Below are 10062 nucleotides of genomic sequence, written 5' to 3'. Positions count from 1 at the left end.
GCAATTGCCTATTTCACCATTGCTTTTTCTTGATTAAATAGGTGTTGATGGATATAAAGTTTTATCGTTCAATAGTATTTCTAATTGTGCCACTGTCATTATTTAAGTTTCTGTGTCTAGTTAGACAGGCACATCTGAGGGGGTGAATTTGCTGAGCGCAGTTGACAAAGGGCGGGGGTGGGGCCTCGGGGGGGTGTCTGCCCGCCCAGGGCCTCGGCAAGGGTTAACGTGGCCCTGCTCTGGGTGTGTGCCCGCGCGTGTTCACTGCTTCAGATGGGTTAAATGCAGTGGATGAATTTCACTGTGCTTGAAGTGTGCATGTGACAAATAAAGGCTGCTTCTTCTTAAGTTGGTAATAGTATTACTTACTTTCACTATAAATTTTTATTTATATGACTTTGGTCTAGGGAGTGGCACGGTGGTGTGGTGGTTAGCGTTGTCACCTCACAGCAAGAAGGTCCGGGTTCGAGCCCCGTGGCCAGCGAGGGCCTTTCTGTGCGGAGTTTGCATGTTCTCCCCGTGTCCGCGTGGGTTTCCTCCGGGTGCTCCAGTTTCCCCCACAGTCCAAAGACATGCAGGTTAGGTTAACTGGTGACTCTAAATTGACCGTAGGTGTGAATGTGAATGGTTGTCTGTGTCTATGTGTTAGCCCTGTCCAGGGTGTACCCCGCCTTTCGCCCGTAGTCAGCTGGGATAGGCTCCAGCTTGCCTGCGACCCTGTAGAACAGGATAAAGCAGCTAGAGATAATGAGATGAGACTTTGGTCTATAGCTGTAAAAGGCCTCGGCCTTAAAACCGGTTAACGCTGTGATGTCATGCACTCAGGGGGTAAGCTCGAATCCCAACTTTGCAGTCGATTTTAACTCATATATATTTTTAATTCCCATTTATGCAGCATACAAGAGTCAAGGATAGAGATATTATCCACTCAGAGATGTATTTAAAAACAAAAGGTTCTGCGGATCTGCTTTAAATTGTTTGCAAAAGCATATGTCCGAGCAGGAGTGTCTTCTGCATGATCACTGGGTGGATGTGCAGAATGAAGCCATGCTCAGTTTGATCTGCTCAGTGTGTGATGGTCCTCCGGGCTCGAGCGCACTGCGGCAGAGGAATGAACTCTTTGCGGCAGCCTGGCTGTCCACAACACGGCACGCGCTCAAACCGGAAGCACTGAGCTCCAGAGAGCACGCTCCAAGCTTTTTTATTTATTACTATAAAACCCGGGGCGCCATGGAAAACTTCCTGTTACTTACTGAAAGCTGGAGAGAAAACAGTAATCACATCGGACAGGAAGTAAAAGCAAACTAGGGTTAGAAAATGTACTCTCTAAAGAAAACGTGCCGCGTGCATTCGCTTATATACCTCATACACGTCATATCCGCCAACCAATGCTTCTTTCTGATTGGTTAGTTTCCGCGCAAAAATTATTTGTACTACCTGTTTTGGTTGAAAAAATTTTTTATCCAGTCATGAAGACACTATGAGAAAGGATTTGGTGTGCTATAATTTGAAAAATTAAAAATTAACCAAAATAAGCTGTTTTTTTTTTTGGTCAAAACCTAGGAGTCGAATCTCACTCTACAGTGACTCGGATCCGAGAATCGACTCTGATGCTTTTTGTTGTTTCATGCTGTACTAACCTCCGCTGACACGGTTTAAAGTTGATAATGGTATGAAGAATTTTTTTTTACAGAAACTATAAACTAACTCGCTCTAGATAAGGGCGACTCATGAAAGAATCCTGTCAATGTAAACAAATGTCTCTTGAATCGACTCTTGGAATCGACTCTTGGAAATGGCTCCATCGATTTTCAAACAGTCTTGTACAATAGATTGGTAATAGATTTAATAATAGATTAATATAAGTTAATTTTCCATTTCATGCTGTAAAACTGAGGTAGGGCAACATTAATTGTCTGATTATATCCCTTTTTAAAACTTTTTTTTTACATAGGTGAAGTTCCACTTGTGTCCACAAGATGGCGGCAGTGCACTTACCGTCGGTTACAATCCACAGGCCCCCACTCAGGATGAAATCTAGCTATTCATATTGTAAATATAAGTAGACCCATACAAGCAAAACAACATTTTTTATTTATTCTTTTGTTTTAAATTGATTTTTCCAGATATATAAACGTTTTGACTCAAATCTGTGTGTATCCTTTCTGACTGACACTGGAAAATAAATGTCATTGTAAACACTGCCCTGTGAAAATGGAGAATAATGATATTGTCTCAAACATTTTAATGGGCGACAGAAAGTGTTTTTACCTTGTGAAAAGTCCTGATCTATTTTAATGGCTTCCTTGCAAGCCAGCCAGTGTGATGTAGATGATATACACTGCTGGTATTGTGTGTAGTAGGGCATGTGGTGAGCTCATCCCTGCAATGTTCTCCATCTGCTCTTACATCACTGCAAAGTCAACTCACTATGACTGCAACTGAAGACTATTGTTAAATATTTGGTTATTAAAACAATACGACTATTCCTTTCTCAAGTAAACTGACTAATCTTCGTAATACGTAGCATATAAGTAATAAGAATTACAGGAGTCACATTTTTTTAAAGGAAAAACTCCAACCTGAAACACATTAAATAATGTATGTTTATATTGAGATATTTTGTGATGAGCGTTCCTGATGGTAATTTGATGGTTGGTGTATTTCTTTGATTCCTCTGAGAAGTTAACGGTGGTGTGCCAAGTTGACGTCACAGGGCGACATTGCTAGTGCAGTTATAATGGCACTTGATATGGAAAAAATGTTCACAATCCCAAGCATAAGGGGTAAAGAGTAGTTTTTACTGTGAACTCATTAAAACAAAAAAAGCAAGAGCTTGTTTTCTCTCATCATTTAAATGGCATTCTCAACAAGACGTCAATATCATAATCACACTGATGAGAATCATATTAATGAGAAATCCACTGTACGTAGAAGTTGTGGAGTCAAAAAATGTTGGACTCAAAATTTCATAAATCAGTGCAGCTGTACAACACAGTTATACAGAGTTATAGCAGAGACCCAGTTTGGCTGATTCATGATATTACAGTGGCATTAGCATGAAGGTTGAAGGTTTTAGACCTTCATCTGTTTGAGCAGACTGTGCAGATAAGGAAGTGAGAGAGCTGGACATATCCATCCATCCATCCATCCATTATCTGTAGCCGCTTATCCTGTCCTATAGGGTTGCAGGCAAGCTGGAGCCTATCCCAGCTGACTATGTTCGAGAGGCGGGGTACACTCTGGACAAGTCGCCAGGTCATCACAGGGCTGACACACAGAGACAAACAACCATTCACACCTACGGTCAATTTAGAACCACCAGTTAGCCTAACCTGCATGCCTTTGGACAGTGGGGGAAACTGGAGCACCCGGAGGAAACCCATGCGGACAGCATGCAAACTCCACACAGAAAGGCCCTCTTCGGCTGCTGGGCTCAAACCCAGGACCTGTGAGGCGACAGTGCTAACCACTACACCACCGTGCTGCCAGCTGGACATATGAAAGACTTTTTGTGGCCCAGAAGTGAGCTTGAGATTTATCTAACAGCCAGCAGAGGGCACTAAAAATGATAAACTGCTGCTTGAAGTAAACATCAGCAATACATTCACACTGGTTACTGATAATTGTAGCACTAATGTTACACATTTATACGTATATAGGCTAAAAATTGCAGTATCTGCCTTCCTCCCAAAATGTATTTTTTTTAAAAAATTTCCACATATTTGTCATGTCTTTGACAGTGACATGATCATGTTAAACTGATTCCTTGATTTTTCTTTTGCATGATATATGTTAGATCCTTACTATATGATATGATATATATGATCTACAGTACTGTACTAAAGTCTTAGGTGCCCTTTTTTCATACAAACTTTGTTATGGATTTCTATTTTATGACTTCTACATCATTGAGTCAGTACACAAACATTTTAGAGTTCCAAACGTTTGTTTTCCAGCACAAAATTAAATGTTACAGGAAAAAAAATTGTATCTGAGCAGCATATTACATGAGAAAGAGCACTTTTCAGATTAAAAAAGAAAACATAATGAAGGCTACTGGGTTTTGGTGCAAAATTAAGAAGCGAGTGTGGCAAAGTGTCCAGAAGAACTGTGGCTGGTTCTGTAAGATGCTCAGTAAAACCTACAGCTCATTTCCTTATCAAACTGCACTCATTGTACCTGAGACTACTTTTTTTTTTTTTTAAAGCAAAGGGTCGTCTCACGGGGCGGCACGGTGGTGTAGTGGTTAGCGCTGTCGCCTCACAGCAAGAAGGTCCTGGGTTCGACCCCCGGGGCTGCCGAGGGCCTTTCTGTGTGGAGTTTGCATGTTCTCCCCGTGTCCGCGTGGGTTTCCTCCGGGTGCTCCGGTTTCCCCCACAGTCCAAAGACATGCAGGTTAGGTTAACTGGTGACTCTAAATTGACCGTAGGTGTGAATGTGAGTGTGAATGGTTGTCTGTGTCTATGTGTCAGCCCTGTGATGACCTGGCGACTTGTCCAGGGTGTACCCCGCCTTTCGCCCATAGTCAGCTGGGATAGGCTCCAGCTTGCCTGCGACCCTGTAGAAGGATAAAGCGGCTAGAGATAATGAGATGAGATGAATGAGGGTCGTCTCACACCAAATATTGAATTTGTTTCATTTATTCTGGCTTACTGCTATTTATAGTATTGTTTAATGTTGAAACATCATTATTTTTAAGCTATTTTTGGTCTACAGCATTTCTTTACGTGCGCCTAAGACTTTTGCACAGTACTGTATGTTATGTGTCTTTACTAAACAGCCCCTCCCTAATGACTCCTACACAAACGCTGATCTGGCACTAATGGAGGAAGGTGAGCATGTGTGTAATGCAGGAAGGCAGCATATCTTGGGCCAGTGGCAGTGAGTCAGCAGCTGGGGTGAGAGAGAGAGAGAGAGAGAGAGAGAGAGAGAGAGAGAGAGAGAGAGAGAGAGAGTGTAAATGAGCTATGGGGGTGGCATTGCTCACAGCTAGGCTAAATGGTAGCCATATTATGATATTGGAAAAATTTTTATGGAGTATGCAGTATATTTTCTGCATACACACACATCTATGCCGCACCTGTGCATCCCAGTGCATCCTGCAGCAAATTCTGCAGCAATGCTGAGGACGTTAGTGCTGGAGGACATTTACTGTCCAAACTATTTCGATCTGACAAAAGATTATATTATATAATAGGATATATTTCTTTATATTTATAAACAGGCTATCTATCTATCTATCTATCTATCTATCTATCTATCTATCTATCTATCTATCTATCTATCTATCTATCTATCTATCTATCTATCTATCTATGACATGCATATAACACAAACACAGACTAATAGAACTGCAGCCCCATAAGTGTGTATATCAGTTTCAGTTCTTCAGATGAATATCCTTAATACAATGGTGCATAAATCTGGATTAATGTAGGAAGTAGTTTATTTCCTAACAAGATGCTGAGCTGCTCCACTGATTCTCAGTTTGAAACCAGTCTTGAGTCTTTCAAAACTTTCAAACATTTTATCAGGCATATGATTTATATGGCTTTTCTACAATAGGCTATACTCAGCTGTTTGCATTGTTCCGTGTGCTTCTCTCAGTGATAGCATAATGTAATGCCATAATTTATGCAGACTGAGTAACGAGCGCACTGGTCTCTGCTGTAGGCATCTCTCTCTGCCACGCTCTCTCATGCAGGCACCCTAAACTGCTGAAATCTGTGTTTCATGGACGACTGCAGGAGCCTGAGGGGAGGCAGAGCCTTCTGACCTTGACCACTTTGAGCAGAGAGGTAGATGTTTTGCAGATATATCAACTGATAGAATACACTGTGACTCAACAGGGATGATGCTCCGTGCACAAATCCACTTGTTTAATTTTGTCACTTTTCAAATGTGGAGGAGTATTTAAATGATTTTCTGCTGCAGTCTGATGCTGGTGCAGTGCATGCTTTAAATTACATTTACCATTTACTTGTCACTGCTGGCTCATCTTACAATCAATCAATATAAGATAAGAGCACTTAGAAGCATGACTTTCACAACAACACCAACAATTCCTTGTTGATGCCACCGGGTATGATGTGATGCAGAGGGGCGGAGTCCCAGTGGACAGGCGAGAAGGTGACGACTCAAATTTTAAATGCAAAATCAAGACTGACAGTACATTGAAAATGCTTAGTGAATGCAGCACAGAGTGTGTGATATCATGTTTCTTGATGATTTAACCAGACAGTAATTAGATTTATTGACGTGCTCATGTACAGCCAGAGGTTAGAACTGCTGAGTTCAAGAGATTGTGTAGAAAATCAAATGATTTCCTACCTATATTGGGAAAAGTAAAGATCTGTATCTTAATATCATCTTATCTACACTTTCAGAAAATAAAGTTAATTGTTCTAGCCACATTCACTGGATATGAGCAATCACACACTCTGATTGGCTAGTCTACTACTAGACTATACCATGAGTAGAGAAAAACAAAATGGCGGCGCGCATCAAGTCAGATACATTACATTGTTATCATACCCCCCCCCCCCCCCCCCCAATATCTCCTGTTCCACACTCCAACCCAGTTGGTGGCAATAATGCACCTTTAAGTTGGTTTGCCAACCGCCAAAAACCCTAAAGAAGAAGAACATGGCAGAGCGTGTTGGTGAACCAACCGAGGACAAAATAAAAACTCTACTTGAAAACACCCCCCCCCCAAAAAAAATAAAAAATAAATAAATAAAAAAGCAACAAAATATGGAATAAAAGTATTTGATGGTAAGAACGTATCTTTTTAAAAAATTTTCAAGAATTATTATTATAGCGGTGGCACGGTGGTGTAGTGGTTAGCACTGTCGCTGCACAGCAAGAAGGTCCTGGGTTTGAGCCCAGCAAGGGCCTTTCTGTGTGGAGTTTGCATGTTGTCCCCTTGTCTGCGTGGGTTTTCTCCAGGTGCTCTGGTTTCCTCCACAGTCCAAAGACAAGTAGGTTAGGCTAATTGGTGACTCTAAATTGACCGTAGGTGTGAATGTGAGTGTGAATGGTGATTTGTCTCTATGTGTCAGCCCTGCAATAATTTGGCGACTTGTCCAGGGTGTACCCCGCCTCTCGCCCATAGTCAACTGGGATAGGCTCCAGCTTGCCTGCGACCCTGTAGAACAGGATAAGCAGCTACAGATAATGGATGGATATTATTATAGCATTTTTCACAAAGTGCTTCTGTCGTTTCGTCGGTTTGTTTACGTTCTACTGTAAGTGGAAATGATTTTGTCAGATGTTTTGTACAAAGTTTTTATTCATTGAATTTGCAAAAATTAAAACTGCTCCGTTTCTCAAAATCCAGTGAATATGGATAGAATAAAACAATTATTCCACTCAATCTCGTTGTGCATGGCTTATAGCCTACTCGGTGCTACGTGTCTTGTCGACTATCAGCTCATGTACAACTCGATTTCGTGGAATAACTGTTAATTATTGTACCTTTGGGGTACAACAGCTTGTCACTGGGGCAGTTCCCTCTAAGGTACTTATTTGTACCCTTTATATACTGCTTGGGAACATATAAATACCTTTTTATGGTGAAAAAGGTTACCTTGAGGTCCAATAATAAGCCCTAGGGGGTACATTAATGTAGATTGTATCTTGGGGTAGAGAAATGGACTTGTACCCCTATTTCTGACAGTGTAAGAAATGTCTTGGCCATAGGAAATATTAAGTTTTAATTATTTTATCTTTCTTCACACTTTGGCAAAATCATCTTAATTACCATAATTTGAGTTTACAGATTATCACCCAACCTGTCTAGGGTGTACCATGCCTCTCACCTGAAGTCATCTGGGATTGGATCGAGCTTCCCCTGTGACACTGATGGATTAGCAACATAGATAATGGATGGATGGATGATCACCCCACCAACTTAATACAATAACTAAATGCTGGATAATTATAGTTTTGTGTTTCCATTTCAGCAAACTTACTTCCTTTGACCAATCATATGTCTGTATCTCAACACTCAAACACTGAGTAAACAGGAAGCTTATAGTCTCATAAGGTAAACAGAAAAGTTTCCCATTGCACCTATGAGCTACTCTACGTCTCTCAGCTCATAAGCATGATTGTCCAGCTATGAATGATAAACCATATACCTTAACCTAAGTAATATCGATCATTTTAGTGTGAACTGCATGGTATAGCGCTGTGGTGTGTAATGAGCGAAAGTGTGTGTTCCTCCTCAGTGCTGCAGGCTGATGCAGCAGTGCGGAGAGGAAAGAGAGTCTGTAAGGTGAGATCATATCCCCGCAATCAGCAAGGTCAAGTCCAGCTCAGGTACTCAGTCAAGCTGGATGGGAGGAGGGGAGAGGACAGACAGGTGGACAGACAGACTGAGTGAAAGACAGAAAGTGCAAATGCATGGATAGACACAATGACACTGACTGGTTGTGTATTTCCTACTGGCCCAAGACATATTGGTTCCATATTCCACCACAATGAATGTCCATATCAGCGTTTAGACATGCGCATCATATGTAAATCTCTGCAGATGCTTACATGACAAAGCCACAGCTGGGGTACGTTAGTGTGTTGGCACACCAGTGCAATTTAATACTGATAAACTGTCCTCTTGTCACTTTCACAGCAACAATTCAAGTTTCATAAATGGACCATGTGTGTTCAGTGATGTTAGCTGTCCATACACAAGCACTGACATTTACTGGCCTTCATCTGACAACGAGCCCTATGCATTTACTCAAGATGGATGAAACGATGGCCACGGTCTTAATTATTAACCATGGCTGACAGCAGCATTATGAAGATAATGTAAAGAGGAAGAAGGTCATAAAGTGGACCAAAAGACAAGACAGAATAAATACATGATGTCAGTGATGGGAGGGATGCATTAATATGTGAATTGTGATGTACAGTATAAACGTCTGTTGGTAAATTAAAATTTTGTGGAGTCTTTTTTTGCTACATTGCAAAGTCTGATGTTCACAAGAACACTTCCAGTACCAGTCGAAAGTTTGGACACACTTCCTCATTCATAGGTTTTTCTGTATTTTGACAATTTTCTACATTGTAGAACAATACTGAAGACATCAAAACTATGAAATAGCATATGGAACATATATGGAATTATGTAATAAACAAAAAGTGTTTTAAAAAAATAAAGCATGTTTCGTATTTTAGATTCTTCAAAGTAGCCAGCATTTACCTTGATGATGCTTTCCACATTATTGGCATTATCTTAACCAGCTTCATGAGGTAGTCACCTGGAATGCTTTTCAATTAACAGGTCTGGTTCGTTAAAAGATAATTGGTGCGATTTCCTGCCTTCTTAATGTGTTTGAGATCATCAAACAATAAATAATAAAAATGCAGTAAATAGCCCTAACTGTAGTAATCCATATTATGTCAAGAACCACTCGACTAAGTAAAGAGAAAAGACATCCATCAATACTTTAAGACATGAAATGTGTTTTAATTAATACAAATAAAGAAAAAACATTGAATTAGATTGTGTGTCCAAATGTTTGACTGGCATTGTATGCTTTGAGTGAATTTCCCTTATTTGTACACGATCTGTCTGACTGTGGATTGGTGGAGTCCAAACTCTTTAGAGATGGTTTTATAACCTTTTCCAGCCTGATGAGCATCAACAACGCTTTTTCTGAGGTCCTCAGAAATCTCCTTTGTTCGTGCCATGATACACTTCCACAAACATGTGTTGTGAAGATCAGACTTTGATAGATCCCTGTTCTTTAAATAAAACAGGGTGCCCACTCACACCTGATTGTCATCCCATTGATTGAAAACACTGTCGCCTCACAGCAAGAAGGTCCGGGTTCGAGCCCCGTGGCCAGCGAGGGCCTTTCTGTGCGGAGTTTGCATGTTCTCCCCGTGTCCGCGTGGGTTTCCTCCGGGTGCTCCGGTTTCCCCCACAGTCCAAAGACATGCAGGTTAGGTTAACTGGTGACTCTAAGTTGACTGTAGGTGTGAATGGTTGTCTGTGTCTATGTGTACAGCCCTGTGATGACCTGGCGACTTGTCCAGGGTGTACCCCAC

The sequence above is a fragment of the Neoarius graeffei genome, chromosome 8 (assembly GCF_027579695.1).
Source record: "Neoarius graeffei isolate fNeoGra1 chromosome 8, fNeoGra1.pri, whole genome shotgun sequence".
Lineage (NCBI taxonomy): Eukaryota > Metazoa > Chordata > Actinopteri > Siluriformes > Ariidae > Neoarius > Neoarius graeffei.
The sequence above is the reverse complement of the archived record's forward strand: the minus strand, read 5'-3'. Positions refer to the sequence as shown.